The following is a 22948-nucleotide window of genomic DNA, read 5'->3' on the forward strand; positions in this document are numbered from 1 at the left end:
GATTACTCACTTTGTCACTTAAATTTTGATCATCTTGGTCTCCTGAATCAATATTAACCTTTCCACTTAACCTTTCACATGAATTGTGACACTCTCTGGCAAAATGCCCAATGACACCAGATTTCATACAATGTTCTCTCTTTGCAGCACACATTTTAAATGAAGCAATGCATTTTTTTTACCCATATCAAAAACATGTTCCTTCAAACTATAAATATTTTCCTTCCTAGACATGAGATCCGTATCACTTCAACTATTCTTATCAAGACATACTCTTCCTGAGAATTATTCAACATTTTCGCTGAAACCTTGTACTCCTCAATACTATTGGCAATTTCCAAATGTAGGATTTTTGCAAGTTAACATCCTCTCGTGGATCCTTCTGTTAACATGCCTAGTAACCAGTTGTTCCGTAAAATTGTCAAATTGGCACTCAGAAGCTAACACTCTCAATGAGGCTACACACGTCAGTGGATTCATTTGCCTGCTGTTCCTGTGAATAAAATGGTTGTCTTTTAACTAACATGTTTGGCAATATAGGAGAAAAAAATCGAATCTATTAACAACCTTACCTCAGCCGTCAACTGCTCCCCCCACATTACTGATTCAGCTAAATCCCTCGGAATCGCGCTAGATATGCACTTGAATATGAAGAACCATATCAGCAATGCAACCAAGGGATCTAAACATCAGTTGAGTATACTAAGGAATCTCAAACCATTCCTTCCAAAGAAAGACTTAAAATTGGCGGTACAAGCTCTAGTTTTGCCAAGACTAGACTACGGAAGTTCTTAATGCTCAAGTTTCTGCCCTAATAGGCCTTGGCTCCTGGACTGCATTACTGCCCTCTATTCGGTCATCTTGATTGGCTTTTGGCATGGTTATATACCTGGCAATAACATTGTTAGCATGCATTGTACATACATAGGTTTGAATGTTCCTCACCCATTACTGTATCCGCCCTACCCTTATGTGAAGAGTTCCAATACCTACAGGAGCCTTGCACACGCCTTGCATAATTTTGTAACTGATGTTTTGCTTCCCAATACTGTATCCCTCTTACCCAAAATTGTGAAGCGCTCTTATACCCGTAAGGTCCACGTTCGTGCTATACAAAACTTTAATAAATGAAAAAATGTATAAAATACTTGTCGAGTTCATTTTCTTTATCATCAGAGTAAAGACTGGTAAGTGTTCAGATATTTCTTGACCTTCTAATCCAAGAGAAGGTTCTACAAATCCTCTTTTCCTGTTTGCCCTGAATTTAAAAACATCAATGGCTCCAAGATAGGCACTGACACCCCAAAACCACTCTTTCCACCTAATTGGAGTTTCACCTGGAGATTGCAAAAATGGAGGTGTAGGATTTATGGGTTGCATGTGGTCACTAAAGAATTCTTGAGGAGACAAAGCACATGATCAATGAAATTAGCATATGCCCTCCAGAAATAATACTTGCTGTGCATTTACTCTTAACATGTGGCCATCAGATGGAATCCATGGAAAACGTCTCATAACATGTCGGAAGATATTGGAACAATGTAAAAGCGCTGTCGCACTGAATCCATAATGAGATGTCTAAGAGGAAAAATTAAATAAACTAATCCTTGACTCCTTAAAGATGGCTAAGTGGAGATTTAGATAAGGTCAGCACCAAAAAACTTAACCAATCAATCATTAATTCCAGAAATACATTGCCATAATGAATGGGGCTGGTTGTTGAGAACCCTATTGAAGATGGCTGCCTCCAGATAGCTGCCTCTAAATTTGTGATTACCCAGAAATGCAGCACGCAGTAAAACATCCAAAAAGCTGAGCAGGCCGGCTGGAAAACAATTATTCAACGGAACAAACAGCTGCTGTTGCCTCAGGTGTTGATTCCTCTCACCAACCACAATGTAGCATATCCTTAGGCAACACCACCTCCTAACAATGCAGCAGCACACGGGAGGAAACACCACTCATCGCCAATCAGGCATCCGAATGAAGAAGCAAAGTCCGCTTTGGCTGGAAAGGTAAGAACTTTGTTCCAGGTGAAGAAATGCCAATACAGGGGCAACAGCAACCAAGAAGCACACCAAGATGCGTCCGCATCTCCAACTGGCTTCCCTCATGGCTTTAGAACTCTTGATGTCACACACATCGAGAATTCCGAAGTGCGCCTGCAGCTCACGACATAACAAATACCTTTTGTAAAACTTTGGCAACATTTTTTCACAATTTTGGCCCCTCCAAACCTTATTGGAAATTACAGTAGTTTAATTTCAGAATGCTAATAAAGAACTAGAGTGCTAACTTAGCTGAAGAGATCGAGTCAACACCTGGTGTCATGCTACTGAAAAAATGTAGCTTCTAAATCCTTCCTGGTTTCAATGCATAGCCTCAATTTGCAGCTGTAAAAGATTTAACCTATGCTCCTGCGATTAGAATAAATAGTGGTACCACAACATATTATTTATCCTATCATGTCTATTTGGCTTTAAATTCTCAATAATTAATTAAACATTTTATTTTATTTTTAAAGAATTTCCACCACAGTGGTCAGGTTTCCACAAGCATGGTTCGGTAAAAATAAGCACATTAAGGAAGAGATAGTGGTTTTACTAAATTAAGTAGTTGTTTGCTTAATAAAGCAGTATGTTCTCTCTCGTTCTGAATGTTTTTCAAGTTATAAAAGGGATAGTATACGGAATACTGATGGGTGTACTAGCAATGTTTTCAATCTACACAATCCCTTTGTTTCTATCAGTCCGTGCAAGCACACACTGTGCTGTATTATTTTCGATATGTACATAGTTAGTAACTGTATTCAACATTGTACAAAGGGGAATATCCATGTTCTGTTAGAATAGAAAAGGTGAATTTGCAAAGGAACTTGCAGTGCAGTCTCCATGTCCCAAATGCCACCTGCCCCCTTAGTTATTACAAGGGCATTGGAATTATGCAATTACGAGTTTTCAGCATAATTATATATTTACCGCATTTGTTACATAATCCATCATCTGCTGCATAATCTTCCGAGTTTAACCAAAAAAAAATTCTAGCTCAAATGGATCTAAAGTTACTAAAAACGTGTCAACATGTGTCCCTGCACAGTGGAAGGCCCTTTGCAAAAGTTGACTCATCATCTTTCAGTTGCTTATTGCTACATTTGGTTGTTAAACAGGTATTAATTAGGTGAAATCTTTGCCCAGACAGTGTTACCATAAGTAAAAATGGCAAAATACTGAATACTATAACAAAATCTGCCATGTTATGCTGCATAATTTGCCTTTTCTTGTTGCATATTTTAGTCAACCTTGCCACATAATTTGGTCTTCCCCTGCCGCATAAATCCTGTTGCCCTGTTTATTACTTACAATTAAAAAAAAGGATTTTCTAGCCAGTACACTTCAATGTATGAAGACAAAAAAGTAAATACACCAAAGAGGGAATGTGAGATCCAAATAAAATAAATTAAACACATCAAGATGACGGTTATGGAGGATCCCTTTTGTGTATCTAATTATGTACAGTGATATCTATCCACAACAAGCGTCCTATCCCTCCAGAAAATCTGGAAATCTCCAACACGTAAAGCTTCTGGTAGAATTATGTTATGACTTGACATTTCAAACATACCTTTTAGGGAATTTCCTATAGGATCACATTCTCTTCTGGTCCTATTTCATGGTTTATGTGCCATCCTCACACCTCGAAAGCTCAATGATTGTTTTTGAGTCCTTTTGTTTAAGGCTAGATCCACTTCTATCATTTGCTTTTGGTTACTGTGGGTTAGTGTTACGTTCTCAGGAGATTTTGCTGGCGAACTTAACAATGGGCGTGCTCTGTCTCTTCAAAAACTCCATAGTCTGGATTCAGATGACCAGCAGTGGTGGCCGATACAAATAAAAAGAGGTGGGCGGATGGAGGAGATGCAGGGGGAGCGCGGAAGGAGCAAGGGAGTGGAGCGCAGGGGAGGGGTTAAAACTAAATAAAATATTTATCTTATGCTGCCTCATGCCCCCAGCAGACCCTGCGACACACCACAGACTCCCCATCCAATCCAGACGCTGCTCTCATGCTATACCTAGCATGAGAGCAGCATGCTAATTGGCCTGAGTGGGCTGGTTTGACGCTTGCCCAGTATTGTTTCTTTACCCAGCCCACCTTTGAATCGGCAAACCGGGCACAGCAAGGAAAAATAAAATGATAATAACATGTTTTATTATCATTTTATTTTTCCTTGATTCACGGCTCAGAAAGAAGTGAAGCGGTGGCTCCTCCGCCTTAACGGAGGAGCCACCGCTGAATTGACTTGTCTCATTTTTCAAGGGCTTATTTGCAGGTGGCATGTGGTGTTTCAAGCCCTCTAATAAATGCATTCACAGGTTGGGTGTTGAGTCCAGTTTATGTGACTAGGGTGTGGCAGTGTCTTGCAGTGTGTTCCACCCCAGCAGCAGCGCTCAGAGGCAACATGTCATCCTAAACCTTGCATTTCATATGCCCTCCTCCCACCCACCAGCTAGGCGGTGACAAATGCATGAATAGGCTTTGAGACGTGATGGCTGCCTAACAGCTGAGCCCCAGAATCGTTATCCAATTTTTAAACTCTCTTTTAGACATTTTTGCACCAAGCAAAGTTCTTTTCACTGCTTAATTTGTGTACAGCTGCTTGTAGCAAAGCTCACAGATGCACAATGCCAACATATTCTTCTGTGATGAGAAAGGGGGAGGGATGGAAAATAACAATTCTCCCTTGTAAGACAGCGCTTCTGTTTTTGTTCTTTTTTGGCAGGAAAGGGCATGGAGTGGGAGAACACATTTCTCTGTTTTTTTAGGGAGCAGATGGTAGTGTCCTATGTTTACAAGTCTCTTAGACCCCTCTTTAGCAAGAATATTCTAACTCAGACATACAGTTGACATATTTAATTGACGTCCTTTTAATTTTGAAAGTCCTTTCTGCCAAATTTTGGAAGGTCCCTTTTCCTATTCTTGGAGAATGGAGGGATGGGACAGGTACCAAAATAATTGACCTCAGGATCCTGTGCCCTGCTTCCCATTTTGACAACTTTTATAAGTAACACTTTCAAATGTAATATTTTGACCTTAGAATCGCCACACCTGCATTTTTTTTTTAAATATTTCTTTTCATTAAACAGTTCGACTAAAACATATCAAGTGATTACAAGCAGGTGACTTCATCATTTCCTAGTGACATTGTAAACTTTACAAAATACTATACATTTATTACATTCAGCGGATCAAGGGGTTTCAGGCGCTTCCGAGTCAATCTGTCGAGCAGGCGGGAGACAAATATCGCCTCTGAATCGGTTCCATGCTCCCCACACCTTACTCCACTTCCCAGGGCATCCCCTAGCTACGTAGACTGACTTCTCCCTGAACATGCACCAGTCCAGATCCTCCTTCCACTTCCCTACCTGAGGCGGTTGACTAGCACCCCACTGCTGGGCGATGTTTCATTTTGCGATCATATATGCTAATGTTGCCCATTGCGTGGTGTAAGTGATAAGATCTGTGGGCTCCCAGATATTAAGTATGCACCTCCGAGCCTCTGGTTGCATGTCAATCCCCCAAACCTCCCGCAATGTGTAGTGGACAGCACTCCAGTATGTTTGTATATGTTGGCAGTGCCACAGTATGTGGATGAATGTCCCCAGTGCCCCACACCCTCTTCTGCATTCCCCGCTCTCCGCATATCCCATTCGGACCAGGTGGGGTCCCGTAACGTAAGTCCTATGCAGTAACCTCAGCCTGGCTAGGATTGCAACCACTCGTGGGGATGAGACCACCTCCTGCCAGTCTTCGTCATCGAGTTCTAGGCCATCTTCGAGCCATTTTCCTCTAAGGGTCAATAAAGGGTCACCCACGTTGTTGATTAATTTCCTGTATATGAGGGAGATAGTCTTCTCAGGGAGTAGTCCGTCCAATACCCTGTCTTCCAGTGGGGAGGCTTCTGGGAGTGTCGTGTCACTAGGAATTTGAGTAAGCAGCGCATGATGAACCTGTAGGTAACGGAAATACTCAGTGTCTGCCAATCTGAACTGCATTTTGAGCATCTCGAACTTGTGGACCGATCCCTTCCCCCAGACATCCTTGATTCGCGAAATCCCAATGAGGACCCACTTATCAAAACTCTTGGATTTCCAAAGGCTCCCTAGTGTCTCCGAGTTACACAGTGGCGTGGCTAGAGTAAGTTTGTTCTCCCACTGCAGGTGTCTATTTACTGTGTGCCATATCTGAACGGCGTGTGTCGTTGGGCCAGTCAGCGGAAATTTACGGGGCTTAGCGTATAATGCTCTAGTATATTCTCCCCTGGGGAGCAGCCACCTGTCCATGGCATATCCAGGATCATTTGGGTGGCCATAGATCCCGTGGTTGATAGCCCCAAGCTGGGACGCCCAGTAGTATTTCTTTAGGTCGGGAAGGCTTATTCCCCCATCGTACCAGTTGAGAGTTAACTTTGAAAACGCTATGCGGGACCTGCCATCCTAGAGAAGCTGTCTCTGGAGACTCTCAATTTCTCCGAAATAGGACGCCGGGACCGGGACCGGATCCATTGTATTTTGGAGTGCATATAAGAACCGAGGCAAATCCATCATTTTAAAAAGAACCGCCCTACCCAGCATGGACAGAGAAAGGGCTCTCCAATGTGTGACGTCGTTCTTAAGTCTGCATGGGTGGGTCTAGGTTGCGGGCAAAGCAGAGTTTCGAGTCTATTGTGATGTAGATAAAGAGATATTTAAAACACTCAAGTGCAATTTGGATCAGGCAGTTGCTAGGAATGGCAGGCGGGTCACCCTGAAGGAGTAAACTACAGATTTGGACCAGTTTACCGTGAATCCAGAGTATCTCCCGAAGATTGCTAGCACATCAAGGAGGCCGATCAATGAAGCTCTCGGGTTAGCGAGATAAAGCAGAATATCGTCCGCATATAAGGATATCTTGTCCTCCACTCCAAGGAACACCGCAAGCCACGTATGGAGCGGTCCTGTCTGATCCACGCCGCCAGTGGCTCCAGTGCCAGTGCAAACAGGAGCGGTGACAGGGGGCAACCCTGTTGCGTGCCCCTGCTCAGCTGGAAGTCAGGGGATTTATGCTTATTTACCACTACCCGGGCCAACGGGTCGGAGTACAGAAGGCGAATCCAGCCAGTAAATTCCAGACTGAATCCCAATTTACCCAGCACCGCAACTAAGTAGGGCCACTCAACCATGTCAAAAGCCATAGTGGCGTCCAATGAAACCAGGGCTGCTGGTTCCAATATGGTGTGAGTTCTGCCCAGTACTCCATGTAGTCGGCGCAGGTTAAGGGCTGTGTTTCGATGAGACATAAAGCCCGACTGGTCTGGGTAAACCAGGGTGGCAATGACTTTAATTAGGCGCATCGCTAGTAATTTTGCAAGGACTTTGGACTCTACATTCAGTAGCGATATTGGCCTGTAGGATGCGCAGCTGATTCTGATTTTGCCTTCCTTATATATAACCACTACGTTTGCTACGTGTTGGTCATATGGGAGCATTCCCTTCTCCTTACTCTCCGCTAACATAGAACGGAAGTAGGGGGCGAGCTTATTAGACCTCAGTTCATATAGTGCAATGGGGATACCATTGGGCCCTGTTGCTTTTCCGGAACGCACACCTCTGATGGCCTGCGCCTCCTCATCGTCTGTCAGAGGGGATTCCAAGTAGTCCTGTTTTCACCCGAGAGCGTGGGTAGTTTGATGTCTCTAATCATTTCGCTATTGTCTTCTTCAGTGAATCTGCTGACCGTACTGTATACTGTCCGATAGTATTCTGCAAACGTGTCTGCAATGGCCTGAGGGTCTGTAACAGTGCAGGAATCTTTTCCCCTGCACCTCGGGCACTAGTCTCAATGCCCACTCTCGTCTGTCAAGCCATGCAATCAGCTTCCCCGCCTTGTCTTCATGTTCGTAGATTCTACCCTGAACCTCTCTACTCTGCGCCCTGGCTCTGTCCCTGGCAATGCTGTGGAACTCTTCTTGCCTCAACCTCAGGAGGTGAAGGCCCTCAGGAGTTACCGCTCGGGCTAGCCCCTCTTCTGACTTTAGCACATCTTCCTCTGCTCTCTCAAGTTCAGCTTGTTGTTCCCCTTTTTTCCCTGCTATCAGGAAGAGCGTCTCTCCCCGGATGACCGCTTTGTAGGCTTCCCATAAGGTCTGTGCGGAATCTACCATATTTTAATTTTCTTGAAAGTACCTATAAGTGGCTTTCGCAGTGTTCTTCCGTGTGTTTGGATCTTTCAAGTACCACGGATTTATGGGGGCAACTCTACCGATATTAACGTGGTCCAATTCCATCCTCAGCCACACAGGAGAGTGATCTGAAATGCCCCGACCCAGATGACGTACCTCCCGCATAGCATGTGCCTGCGCCGCCGGGACAAGGATATAGTCTATGCGCGACAGACTGTGGTGTGCACTAGATGCGTGTGTGTATTGTGTTCTGCCTGGGTTGTGCGTCCGCCAGCCATCCACCAGTCCCATTGTGTCTAAAAAGTCAGGTATTAAGGAAAACAAGGGTATCCCAATACGTGAACCTGGGGTGAAATATGTGGTAAAAAAACAATGGTTCGGGTGTGGCCAAAAGGTCCAATAATAAAGTGATCCTAAGGAGAGCACTTATGGTTAGAGAGTTGAATATTAATTATTTTAAAGGAGCAAAGAAATTAATAATGTACATAGGGACATAAGTCAGTTCATGTGAAACATTTATTTCCACAACAATAGAATTCAGGTGCTCACACAATAGGTGAAAGAGGCGTGACGTGCAGAGTGATGGTGAAGTTTAAAATAACGGCATCGCATTGACAACAATAGTGTAAAACTCCTCAAGCAACTTTATAGAATAGGAAGAGTTTTGTTGTAAAGGGTCAACGGCGTTTCGATCTCAACTGTTCGAGATAATCATCAGGACATATAACGGGTGAGCAAGCTGAATTGATGCAATTATTCGTAGCGTCAGGAAGAGCAATTGAGGGCTTCAGAAAACAGCTGAGGGTAGACGAGTTCACCCAGATTAATTCGCTGAAGGTACGAGCGTGAGATCACGCTCGTACCTTCAGCGAATTTGGGCGAATCTGTGGCACTGGTTGGCAGTGGCACAGTGCTCTGAGCAGCTAACACCAGCAAAACACATGAGGCACAGCGATAAAAAGTGGAAGGGAGACTCACACCAAGGTGCCAGGTCTAACAATGGTGTATTTAAGTCCTTTGTCCCTAAGTTTCTTCTTGACGGTGAGGAAGTTCCTGCGCTGTTTCTGTACCAGTTGCGTAAAGTCGGGAAAGAAAGAGAGAGTTGCATTCTCATTGTGCAAGGGGGGTGCCGCTCTGGCCGCTTGCAGGATAGCGTCTCCATCTCTAAAATTTAGGACCCGTGCAATCATCGGGTGCGGGGGTGCGCCGGGCTTCGGTCTTCTGCCAGGGAACCTATGAGCACGTTCAATGGTGAAATATTTTTCCAGACCCTTGGGCTTGAGATGTGATAAGATAAGTTCCTCCACGAACAGATCGGGGGCTGGCCCTTCTGATTTTTCGGGCCCTCCTAGGATGCGAATGTTGTTGCGTCTAGATCTCCCTTCGTAGTCGTCCAATTTTCGTTTGGCCGTTACACAGAAAGATTTAAGGTCCCGTACTTCCTGCTGGAGCTGCGTAAGTCTGTAAGACTGGCCGTTTTTATGTCCAGGGACTTGACTTTTTCATTGACCTTGGTAAGATCCGCTCGGATGAGATTTACCTCTATGAAGACCGTGTCCAGCTTGTGTTCCAGGGACTCCATTTTGTGGCCTAAGGAAGACTTGACCCCATCTATGGCAGACATAACATCGTGTAAGGTCAGTTCTGGAGCAGAGCCTGCGGTGTCTCCCCCCACTGTTAGGGCGTGGCGCAGATCTGTCGGTGAGCCTTTGGGCAGGGTGTAGCGATCCAGTTTGTTAGTCTGTACTTGCCTCATTCCCTTGGCTGTCCAGGGCTGGGTCTTCTCTCCTTCCGGTTTGTTCGCCATTGGAAGGCCGAGTGACCGGACACTCCAGTGGCCCCCGCACGCGGAACCCCTCTCCTAGGTAGTGACTTCAGCAGAAGCAAGGGGGTGCCCGCCGTATGTTGTGCCGCCTTGCGGGAGCGGTCAGTCCGGCCGGACTTAGTGGGTCTAAGGCACTTGTCAGTTGCAGCGTAGGTAGAGGCCACTTCCGTCCCTCCAGGGCTCTCTTCCAGGGCCTATGGTCTCATCCGCCCCTGATCCACCACCAGAACACAAGGCATTGATTGTTCCACCAGAGGAAGACACTGGGGGAGGGGGGGTGGGAAAGAATGGAAATGACCCCCTTACAGGTCAGGCGTCCGCCGGCGATGATCTCTCTGACGACACCTCTGTCCAGTTCCCAGAGCAGCGGTCTCCTAGCTTGCGCGACACAGAGGGTTCCCCGCGTGGCACAGGACTATCTCCAAGAATGCACTGTCCTTCTCTGGTACCTGCGCTCGCCGCTCCGCTCACAGTTGCCCAATGGCCATCAGACTCTCAATCAGGCAGTGCCTGAAGTGGTTGACCCCCATCTCAGCTTCGGCCGTCCGCCGGTATATCACAATACTGGATAAGGGGGGGAAACGGGGCACTCACCCCCGCTCCGCTGTCGGTCCCACTGTGTTCCGGCCCCGCCACCAAAGGGGAGATGGCAACTGGTTATGGCATCGGGAAATGTGGAGCTAGTGTCCTCGGCCAAACGTTACTGGGAGCAGCCTCTGTTGCAGTACCTCTCCGCTGTTCTCTTGCTACTAATGTATGCGGCTGTCCAGCGCCTGCAATCTCAACACGAATCCGCCCCTCCGTGTCCGTGTGAGAGGCAGCACTCAAATGTTGTGCTCGGCAGGTCCGCGCAGGCTTCTTTGCCTGAGCCGCCCTGTGATGCGGCAAGCACCGATGCCGCGACGATCCCAGGGAAGCTCCGCATGCCCGGCCCCGACGGCGAGTAGGCGCTCGGGGGGGGGCGCATCTCCCCCCCCTTCCCCCCGGCAGTGGCGCTGTCTTTGTTTAGGGCCAGACGCGGCCGCGCGCGGCTATCTCTGCCCGCCCGGCGACTTCCGGTCCGGGTCGCCCACGGCTCTTCGCCTCTGCCGCGGCAGGAAATTCAAGGCAGACCCGGGCTCTACTGCTGTGGTCAGGCCCAATCTTGCGGGGCACTTATCTCCGGTGTTCGACGAGGTCGGGAGTCGGCGTTCTCATCAGGCGGCATCGCTACCTGCTTTCTTGTGGTTGCCGATCTGTATGGGGCAGGATGTGCATCAGGATATTGGGCTCAGGGGGTGGTAGTGGCGGAGCCGAGGGTTCACGTGGCCATCTTGGCCCGGCGCTTGGCTCCTCCTCTGAAGGTGGTCTTGAAGCTACACACACCTGCCTTTTAATTTTGGTGTCAGTAAGTGACTAAAAATGATAGCTGGCAAATATTTGTATTTCCCTGTGCTTCAAATTTTAAATTAGGGTAAAAATAAGTGCAATGTCAAAACAAACTGTACTTTCTGTTGTCTAGTATTATTGCAATACCATGTTGTTACCTCCCCGCTCCTCATCACATTTTGTTTTTTGTAATTTGATTTCAACCAGACTGTATACACAGAACACTGTTCTATGTCCAGAACATCCAATATGAGATAGTGTCACTGAGTGATATTATTTGCAAAGTGCTTTCTTGCTCTTTGGAGCAAGGTGCATTCTATCTCAAACACATAACAAAATAATAACAACCTTGTGTGTACACATACGCACAATCTTGGACACACTAAGGTATCTTACTGGCATTGCCACTGGAACCTGTGACTAGCAGGTAATATAGAGATCACTGTTGCAGACACTAAAGCTCCTAAGCTGTCTCATTGGGAATTGGAGTCTGTAACCTGGAGATGACACCCTCGACATACCTGCTACCAACTCTTTACGCGACTTTTAGGTTCCGACTACTACATACGTGGTCTGTTGTGAGGCATATTGTGGCTTACCAAGTACATCGAAAAGCTTAAAGCAAGCCCATTGCTTAACATTGGTTGGCTTTCCTGTCACTCTCATTTGCCTGCTTCTTATTAGTGTCTCAGCTTGTCAATCTTGTCGTTGTCCCTCCCATGGAGCATTGCTTCTTTACCGTTGCTTTGATTGGCTGCCATCTCCGCTACCATTGCTTGCTTTACAAGCACTACTGTTTTCTTCTTCTCTGTTAAGCACTTCCTGGGAGTATGTGTTTTTGTGAGCTGCCTCTCTCGTGTACATCTTTACTCCTGTTTCTCTATATCGTGCAATTGCTTCTCCCCACCCCCAGTCTGTTGGACTTGCCCATGTGCTTCTCCCATATACTATATTTTTGTTATTTCCCCCACCTGGGCCCTTTGTGTTGCTTTTGTGTCCCTCCCCTTTTCCCTCATCTTACTTCAGTTCTCCCTACTAGCTCCATTTCCATTACTCCCTTTAAATGAAAAATAACCTTTTGCACGGTTTTTTTTTTAGTTACTGATCCAATTCGGATTGATAACTAAAAAGAAAAAGAAAAGCCCATGTCATTTTGTAGGCATGCGTGGTGCGTGCACCTACAAAATTATGTAGTGCTAATGTCACAGACTTCGTTTAACATTTTTTAAACTTTAGCTACGCTGCACAGCATCAGAAATGCTGTGCAGCATTGTTAAAAACATTTGCAAAATCAATAGGTCACACTGACAAAACATATTGGCTTTGCGAATACTTGTTTCATTGGGGATCAGTGCTGTAGTTGTTGTGAAATTGATAATTCATATCCTCGAATCTCACTGTCTACGATATTCGTGTGCTAATTTGGGGAATAATAGGAGTCTTCCTTTCCTAGGCAGACATCTTCCAAGATGTGCAGCTTCGCATCTTTACCATAAAGTATGCATATGAATACAATTTCCTTCCTTGGTGTAGTACCAAAATGGCCTCTGTTCAGATGGTGAACAACTTGTATTGGTGATGCCTATTTTTCTGTATGTCTGGATCTCTTGTTGGTGTTTCTTAGAGTTGATAATGGGGCTTTTTAGTACATTTTGTCAACAGGGTTTGGATTTGAGAGGTAGTGCCCTACAGAGGGTCTGCCTCCTTCCTCTTTGGTGGATCACAGTTTATTCTAATGGCCAGTGTTCAAACATGGCACCCATGCAGTTTAACATTTACATGGAGCCACCTGGATTTACTGGTGACAGCACTGATACTCGACTCTATCTGAAAGTGTTTACATTTGTCAATATACACCATCTGAAGGATTGTCCTGGTGTCCAGGAGGATTGTCTGTATCTTAAAAGTATTCGCATGAGTACTGCTTCGTTATTTGTTTCTCTTCCTGATTTTTGAAGGGCCAGCAAGGAAGGAGTAAAGCTGCTAACTGAACATTCCTTGCAGGGATGTAATAATGGCCCATCTTAGTAAGTATGTTAGGTGTAGGTTGTGAATATAGTAGGCAGAATATCGACAGGATAGAATATTGTGACAAGAATATCTAGGGTCAAAATATCAAAAGTTCATATAGTCTGAATCGATTTTCTATATGTAACTCTACATATATGTACCTAGGTGATGTTCTACTAGATTTTAACATTGAGGACTGTTGGTGCAAATTCAAGCTCAAGCTGCACTTGGACTTTTAGCCCTGGGCTGAGGTGTAACATCAACAAATCAATAATACATCAATCACAGTGAAGAACATTAGGCTCCCTCAAGGATGACAGAGATTTGTAATCCATGAAGCTTTATTAGCAGATTAGCAAAGTTACAAATTCAAATTATTCATAAATCAAAGAACATCATACAAGACGTTGGTCAGTAAAATTCAAAGTTATTTAATTACAGAAAATTAAAAGACACACTATTTAAAGCTGTCATAAGCTAATCAAGCAAGTTCCAGTTTCTACTGAAGGAAAATTTCCTAACGTGCTAAGCTAAAAGACTGGAGCACAGTATGGGCAAGCACGCGGTAACGCTACTAGACAGCGGGTTGCTAGGGCCTCACATGCCTTGGTGAATAACCCCAAAATGCCCCCCATCCCCTTGCTTAGATGCAGACTTTTAGCATATGGTGTGGACTTGTCCGGAGGTTAAGTGTTATATGAAGGACGCAATCCAGATACTGTCTGATACTATGGGTTGACAGTTCGATACCTACACTGCCTCCTGGGCTTGACAGCTCAAACATGTGAGAATAAATATGCTACTAAGTTTGCCATTCATTCTCCTAAAGTGCCTCATAGAAATAGCCTGGAAGTCTGTAATGGCAACCTCACTGTTACTTTGGCTGAAAGATCTTCCTAAATGGGCCTCCGCTGAGATGACCACGTGGCGCTCATTTCCACTGCGGCAAGGACCAGCGCCTCCATTGGATGCATGGGATGCATACCTCAGCAAGCTGTCTGCAAGGACTGACGAGAGATCACCTTAAAACCAGGTACTCACTGATTGACGCTTCTTGATACACTGGAGAACTCATGTTTGTCGCATTCCTCTGACTGATGACAGCATATCACAGGTTAATGTGGTCGTATCCTCGCCCGTGCTGCTCTTCCCATACACTTATCGATGGGACTCTTGGGTCTTTCTCGCTGCAGATCCCCTTCAGGGCTTGATGCTGATCGTCCTTCCCCACCTCATTCAGTAGTTGAGACACATAGAGATAAGGCACCCCTCTGTGTAATGCCAATCGTCAATTTTTACTCCACAGACGTCACCGGTTTCACCCTAGTTTAGAAATTGTTGTTGCGCTTTTGCTCTTACTTTAGTTCTCACAACTCCCTATAGTAGGACTGCACAAAAACTATGCACGGATGCCCCAAACTATGTTTGGCCAGGGACTGGATTGGTCCCTGTCCCGGGACAGACCAAATGGGCACTTGTATGCAGAAAGGAAGTGTGTCACACTATGATGTCCCTAGGGGCCTGAACTCTGTAATGCCAGGATATGCAAACCAGAATAGTTGTTTATTTTTTATGCCAATGTCTACCTGCTATTTCTTCACTTTGCATAAAACTTTAATAAAGAGCTACTATAGAGACAAAACATGCTAAGCTAAAAGGAAGGTTTGTGAGAGAAACCAAGCAAAGGATGTCTACAAGTTTAACCTCTAAACGACAGATTCAAATGAAGATTAGTCAAGTCGTGAGAATGGATTTGCTCAGAATTCTAACTCTTTGAGCAAAAGCAAAAGTGAAATGTCTAGTCTCGAGAGTGGAAAGGGGCATCTGAATCTAACTACCACAGCTATACACAATTAACACATACAAGTCTGAAAAAGATGCAACACTTTCCATGGTTCCCAGAGAAAGGAGACCAATCAGGATTGAGCACTGCAAGATATCGGGGAGTCAGCCCTTTTCCCTACCATCACACAATGGAAGGTTTTCTGCTGCACATCCTCAGCCAGCCCTCAGCCCAGGTGCAGGGATTCATTATTTAGCTTTCAGTGAAACACGTGCAGATAAGCTATTCTCACAGCAAAACAAAGCATTTTGCAACAATCAATTAATGTAAGCTACTGCAGCTTGGTTCCTGAAACAAGAGAAAAGGGGAGAAAACATGACAACCAAAAGTACATTTTCCAGGTTAGCATGAGACATTTAAACTAAGGCCTACATTAACTATGGCTAATTTAACATGAATAATTACACTCAATATGTGCACATACAACATGCAGATTAATAAAGCGCGGTGCAAATTAGCATATATGTTATGCAAAACGCAAAAGAGTGACAGAGCATCATCAGTTATATGTATATTTTCAAGGTATGTAGTTGTGAAGTTAAGAATAGTAAATCTTTACCTCCCTCTGTGCACTTACCTCTTTGCTATTTCGTCCCTCGCTATTCTGGTAATGATATTCTGTCATGGATAATCCGTAGTAAAATCGAATGCAAACCTTTGTTTCATGAGCACTGGGACTCGGTTTCATCTTCACATCTGGTAGGAGGCAGTAGAGCAATTTAAGGGCCATTTTAGCACGTTGATATTGTCCTAGGTTTATGCAAATCTTGGTAGGTTGGTTTTCTAGGCACTGGAATCTATAATTCATTTTTTGGGGCACACCTATGTAGATTACATTGCAGTTATCAATCCATCCCAATAAGGGGGATTTTGAAGAGAGTTGCAGACTGACTTCTTTAACCACTGTCTGTATTTGAGGGAGTCAGTGAGAAGTTTAAGTGAAAGAACATCTCGCTTTCTAAGTGGTGGGGGAGACCAGTCCTAGACTGGAAGTTCAATGAAATGAAAGAGGTGGTGCATTTTCTTTTTAAGTCAAGGATTTCTCTATTGGCACAGAAAAACAAAGGATTTTTTTCTCATCCACTATATTTGGTTTATGCAATTAGTGAGGTTGATATAGCCTCTGATTTGTTCTAAAGGCGAAGTGTGTACACCGTCCATATCCCATCCGTTTTCGGGTAAAGCAATCATGCTTTACACAATGTGAAATACAGAAAAAATATAATAAGGTTCGAAATACTCTGCTTCATGATTCAAACTTTTTATATTCTGATTTTAAATTCACAACAAAGGCGTGAGGCAATAAAGAAGATGGAGACGTCTGTGAATACAGTTGCGGTGGAAAGAGGATGTTGAACATATGTGGGGAAACTAATTTTTTTTTTCTGTTAAGGAAGAATGTATTTAACAATGTATGAGACAGATGTCATTAATTGTGCATGCATGGAACCAAGAGTTACAGTTGATGATTCACACATGGATCCTATAAACTGGGAGTTGCAGTTTGGACGAGCCAATGCTAAAGGATTTAATAATCTTTTGAAGACGTGGGATGGAGCAGGACTTTAAGTGGGACGGGAATTGCTGGATCTCAGAGGCGTCAGTCATTAAAAACTGTCTTTGAAATGGGCGCCTTTTGTGTTAATGTATTCTTGGCCTTAACTTCCCTGACAAAACACTGATTGATTTCTCAACAATGAATACAGAAACCCTTCAGGGGTGAATTTGGTTTGTGGGTGGTTGTTTATGATGGGGCTCGACTCTCGACTGAGAGCTCTGGAGCTGAGGCCTAAAGCAGCGCAAGTTTCTCACAGTGACTGTCAGTGGGTTCCTAGACGTGTGCACAGTGCACACTACATGCACATCCAATCCTTGGCCTTTCTGGAAAGCACACAGATAGATAGTCACATACCGTGGCAGCTGGTTGGGAATGGTGGCGGGGCAAGGGAGGAAAGGGGGGGTAAAGAAAGAAAATAAAACAAAAACTTACCTCATCTTCGACGATCGCCAGCCGCCACCTCTCCCTCTCAGAGCAAGAACAGGAAGCACACAGCCTCCCAGAATCCCCTGACCAATTACGGCGCTGCTAAGGCAGCATTATGATTGGTCTGAGTGCCACGGTTCAGCGCTCAGACGGGACTGTGAGGCTAAGCATGTTTTCAAACCAGGCTGTAATACAGCCTAGGTGGAGAACATCCAAAGTGCACAAGATGGTTTGGTCGGCCCAAGAGGGCTGGCCAGCCTGTCTTGTGCACTTAAATGCAGCAGGAACCACTCCTCTTCCCTCGCCCAGGCAAGCCCATCCCTGCCCTAACCTGGTCGGTTCCAAGAAGAAAATGATAACATAACGTTTTTAATGCTGCATTATTATCATTTTCTTTTTCTTTTTGTACTTAGTGGGGTGACGCTCCTCCGCCTTAGTGGAGGCGCCACCCCTGGTTACATAAGTGCCCTTGGTAATTTTCGAAAATGTGAAATATGAAGATGGAGGATTTCAGAAATATGTGAATGTTGGACAGGCCACGTGAAGGGCTTGCTCCCTCCCCGCATGACAGGGCCCGAGCCCCGGCCCTCCAGGTGTTACCCACAGAAACAACCCGCACCCCGTCCCCAGACGGGACTCCTGCCCCCGGACCTCTCTGTATCATGGGGCCGAACCACTACCGGCTCCCTCGCCCGGCCCGGCCGCCATCTTGGACACTGCACCACGAGGCCGCGTGGCCTCAGCTCGACCCTAACCCTGGGCCTGGCCAGGCCCCGACATCCCGGCACCACCATCCACCCAGGAGGTGAACGGACCACTTGGCAGGTCGATGGGAGAACGAAGTGTCGATGGCTCTCCCCCGCCAGGTGCCGATCGCCCCCCAGCTCCCCCGGGCGCTGGCTCCACCCCCCTGCTGGGTGTCTGGACTCCCTCATCCCGGACCTCCCGACCTCCAAGTGCGAGGGTCCGGACATCAAAGGGCGCCAGACCTATAACTGGGGCAGCTCCAGAGCAGGAAGGCAGTTGTATCCTGGAGTCGAGAGACACCGAGAAGAACTCATCCTTGACGGACTACCGGCGCTGCCGTAGCCCTGCCTTGTGAACTATCATCCTGCCTGCTGGCGCTGCCGCGGCCTTCTGCATCCTCCATCCTCGTCGGGACCTGCTGGCGCTGCCGCGGACCGTTGTAACTACCACCTTCATTGGGACCTGCTGGCGCTGCCGTGGACCGTTGTAACTACCACCTTCGTTGTGACCTGCTGGCGCTGCCGCGGACCGTTGTAACCACCACCTTCATCGGGACCTGCTGGCGCTGCCGCGGACCGTGTAACGACCACCTTCACCGGGACCTGCTGGCGCTGCAGCGGCCCGTCCAGCTAGAACACCGAGCTCGAGGATTGTGAGCTATCCATCATATCATCGCATCTACCAGTTTGGTAACAAGACTGTCCCGCTACCCCCTTTCCCAACCAAGAGACTAGAATCGAGGGGACCCCTGAGTCCTGACCTCCTTGTACCCTTCTATCGTACCTAAAGATTGCTTATAAAGAACGTTAAACCTTATCCTTGTGTGGTGTACATCTGTGGGGGGGAAGTTACTCGTCTGTACGATCGCTGGAGACGGCTCTCCCCGGAGACCTCTCCCCTTGTCCTCGGCCGACCCTCCCGGTCCGTCTAACAGTGAATAGAAAAAGTGTTTAAGTATCTGATAGTGTGATGGACAGCAGAAAGAAACAGTGTGAAAGGGAGAACTGGAGTGATGGAGACGCTCTAAAGGCCACTACCCCTTCCATATACCTTAGTAATATTTAATTCACAGTCTCAGAATTGAAACATTTTCAATTCTAATGATTCACAATAAAATCATTTTAGTTATTCATTTATCTGATAGTTAACAAGCAAGGGCAAAGCCAATAGTTCTGGCTAGTATTATATATATGTGTTGGTTGCTGTGTGGCATTTCTGGATGCAGTAACAAAAAACTCACAGAGAGGCACCCAAATACCCATGCTGTCTGAAGCACAGGATTTTCGTTTACATGTTTTATGTTACAGGGATCTTGGAAAGAATTCCCAGCTATGCTTTGTGGCCACGCCTCCTTTGGAGACCCCTGGCTCCACCACCACCTATTTCATCCCACTTACAAGCACTGGGGTGGTGTGAAAGGTTTTTCTGCACAGTGCTAATATTAACCCTACTGAAATCATGAGCATAGTAGGTCCATTTTCTTAAACTCTACTCACCCTGTCCATCTAGACCCAGGTGTCTGTGTGAAGCAGAAGCCGGGATACCCTTGATCAGGTATGCTGGAATTACTGAAACTTGGCTCCACAAGGGATCAAACCCCACTCTCGCTAACGCTATACCCCCCAATTATATGATAATCAGGAAAGATAGAATAGGGAATAGAGGTGGGGGAGGTAGCGATTATCTACAAGAACTCTCTCCCTTGTTCGGCTATATCTATTACTGACTAAGAGGGAGCGGAAGGTCTAGGATTCCACCTGTCAGTTTCCGCTCACCAGTGGCGATTATATATGGACCACCAGGGCCATCTGGACGCTTCCTGGAGTCTATTGGCCACGCCACAGCACCCATCGCTACTAGGTTTAGTCAATGTATGGTCCTTGGGGACTTCAATATTCATTTAGATCAAATGGAAGACCCAGAGACCAAGCAGCTATGCGAATCTTTGAATATTTTCAGCATATGCTCCGTATGTGATGTCCCCCACTCAAGAAAAGGAGCACATTTTGGACCAGATTTTCTCAATGTGCAATATCGACCTAGACAACCCTCTCCCTATCATTTGGTCCGATCATTATTTGATCACTTTTCGGCTTGAAAAAGACCTGAGTAGGGCTCAATCTCATGGTATTCCACAAACTAAAGAATACTGATCCTTTAAGTTAATTACGCCCGATTCTTTGGCAGAAATATTAGGCCATCATCCCATCTGTGGGTAAGGCTCCCTTGAAGATGTGACACACGCTCTGGAAAGCTGGTTGCAGAACTGGGCTCTGCATCTTGCTCCTCCAAAGATGCGTAGGGCCGCACAGGGCAATACTTCGGCTCCTTGGATTACCGAGGCGTTGAGGAAAATTAAAAGTGCCTGTAAATGCCTGGAGCGCTCATGGAGGAAAAGTTTCGATCCATTAAGTAAAGACATCCACAAACAGTCACCTAAAGTGCACTACATAAAAGTGTGTGAAGAGAAAAAAAGTTTCCTGGCTACAAATATTGATCCAGCCAGAAACAGTAGTAGAGAACTGTTTAAGATTGTGAAAGATTTTGCATCCCCAAATGTTACCCAGAGCCTCGTTACTCCCACCCTTGAATGGACCAATCAGGTTGCTAAATTTTTCCACGATAAGATTAAATCCATCCAAGACACATTTATATGCCTACCTGTACGAATCAGGATGATGTGCCAGACTCTAAAGAATACTCTAGGGAGGAAATACTCTTGGATTTTCCTCCTGTTTCCCTGGATACCTCACTTACCATCATGAAGGCGCTTAAATCTGGGTCGCCTTTGGATCCGTGCCCTGCGAAAATTGTAGCATCTGTCACTGAGGTTCTGAATCCAGCTGTTAATCAAGTTCTGAACCTTTCCCTGTCGGAAAGAAAGGTCCCAGCGAAGTGGAAACAGGGTAAAATCCTCCCTCTTTTGAAGAAACCCTTAGCTGACCCAGCAGTAGTAAGCAACTACAGGCCTATAACACTGTTTCCTTTCTTTGCCAAGGCATTGGAGAAGTATGTGAATGGGGTTATTACTAACTTCATTGAGGCCACAAATGCTCTTCATCCCAGCCAATCGGGGTTTAGAGCAAATTATAGTACTGAAACTACCTTATTAGAAGTCACCGAAAGTATCAAATCCACCCTTGACAGAGGAGGGAAGGCAGTATTAATACTGCTGGACCTCTCGGCAGCTTTTGATACCGTGCCCCATGGACGACTCCTACAGAGACTCCGTGAATGTAGCTTTGGGGGCACGGTTCTCAGGTGGTTTTCTTCTTTTTTGGATGGCCGTCAGCAATCTGTCTGGTCCCCACCTTTCTCAGCGGATATTCCATCGCTGAATGTTGGAGTGCCTCAGGGCTCAGTTTTGAGCCCAACTCTTTTTAATATTTATATGGCACCATTTGCATCCCTAGCGGAGAAACATGGGGCTAAAGTTATAACCTATGCCAATGACTCCCAATTGTTGTTCACGTATGAAAAGGATGAGTCGCTAAATGAAATTTTAATACATCGATGCCTCACCAAAGTGTTTGATTGGTTTCGACAAAACCAACTGTCATGCAATTCCGCCAAAACTGAAATTATCCTTTTTGGATACACCCCTGGTGATGAATGGCGGAATTGGTGGCCTCAAGACCAGCCTCCACCATTCAGTCCTGTCACCACTGTGAAGAATCTCGGAGTCATGCTTGACTCGGATCTTTCCATGAAGCCGCAGGTTCAATCTGTGGCTGGCACGTGCTTCAGACCTTTAAAAAAGATGTGGAACTTCCTACCACTGTTGTCATTGTCCCATAGGAAGACAGTAGTCCAAGCCTTGATTATGTCAAGGCTGGATTATGCCAATGTATTATACCTGGGCATCCCAAATTATTTATTGGGCCGCCTACAGGTTGTTCAAAATGCGGCAGCCAGAGCGGTCTCTTTGGTAGGGCCTAGGACCCACATGGCGAGTCATTTAAAAACCTTACACTGGCTTTCAGTGAAAAATAGGATTGACTTCAAGTCTCTGGTGCTGGCCTTTAAGGCTCTCCATAACAGCGGGGCTCAGTACATCAGAAAGAGAATTACACCCTATATTCCAGCCAGGACGTTGAGGTCATCAGCCCAACATCTGTTATTGGTGCCAAAATTCATCCTGACCAGAATGGGGGGACGTTCCTTCCAGGTGGTAGTGGGAAGACTATGGAACTCGCTGCCTCTCTCCCTCAGACAAGAGCGAGAGCTTCTTAGCTACAGACGCCAACTTAAGACCTGGCTGTTCCTTCAGTAATATAGCTTTGCAGGATAATGAGTGCAAACTGTCTCTCTTTTCAAAGGGGGACCTCTTAGCGCCGGGACACTCCTCGGAGTAGCCTTGCGCTTTACAAATTCCCCATAACATAACATAACATTAGAAACAGGGCTGGGTCAGTAAGAGAGGCTGTGAGAGTAAGCTAAAATGTCAGTGTCCTTGCAGATCTGATCAATGGTCTATCCCAGCTGATATTGTGCCATTTTAACAAAAACTATGAGACACATAGTTGTAGTCCAGTGCATTAGGCAATGCTAAAGCATCTAATAAAGCTTGTCTGGCTATGCTTATTAGGCCTTGCCCCCTTCTGAGACCCATGCCTATTTCGCCCTCTCAAATACATTGTCTCTCCCTCTCTCTCTCTTAATAAATGTAGAAGCTATTCGATATACTGCTCCTTGCTATTTTCTTTCCACCTGCCTTTCCCTAGTTTCCATTCACAATAGTCCTGCTCCCCCTACTTTCTTTCCACCTCCCCCCTGTCTCTAGGGTGACCAACCGTCCGTAAATTTCCCGTCATTTCACGGCCAAGTCCGTTGTCCATCATAATTCTTTTCACGGACGCCTTTTGTGCGTAATTCTGGGGTTTCCAGGAATCTGTGATGCCCCTGTGATAAAGACTCACTGTTGGGGGCCAGCTCGCATTTCTATGAAGTCAAGAG

Source organism: Triturus cristatus, chromosome 1_1 (genome assembly GCF_964204655.1).
Source record: "Triturus cristatus chromosome 1_1, aTriCri1.1, whole genome shotgun sequence".
Classification (NCBI taxonomy): Eukaryota; Metazoa; Chordata; class Amphibia; order Caudata; family Salamandridae; genus Triturus; species Triturus cristatus.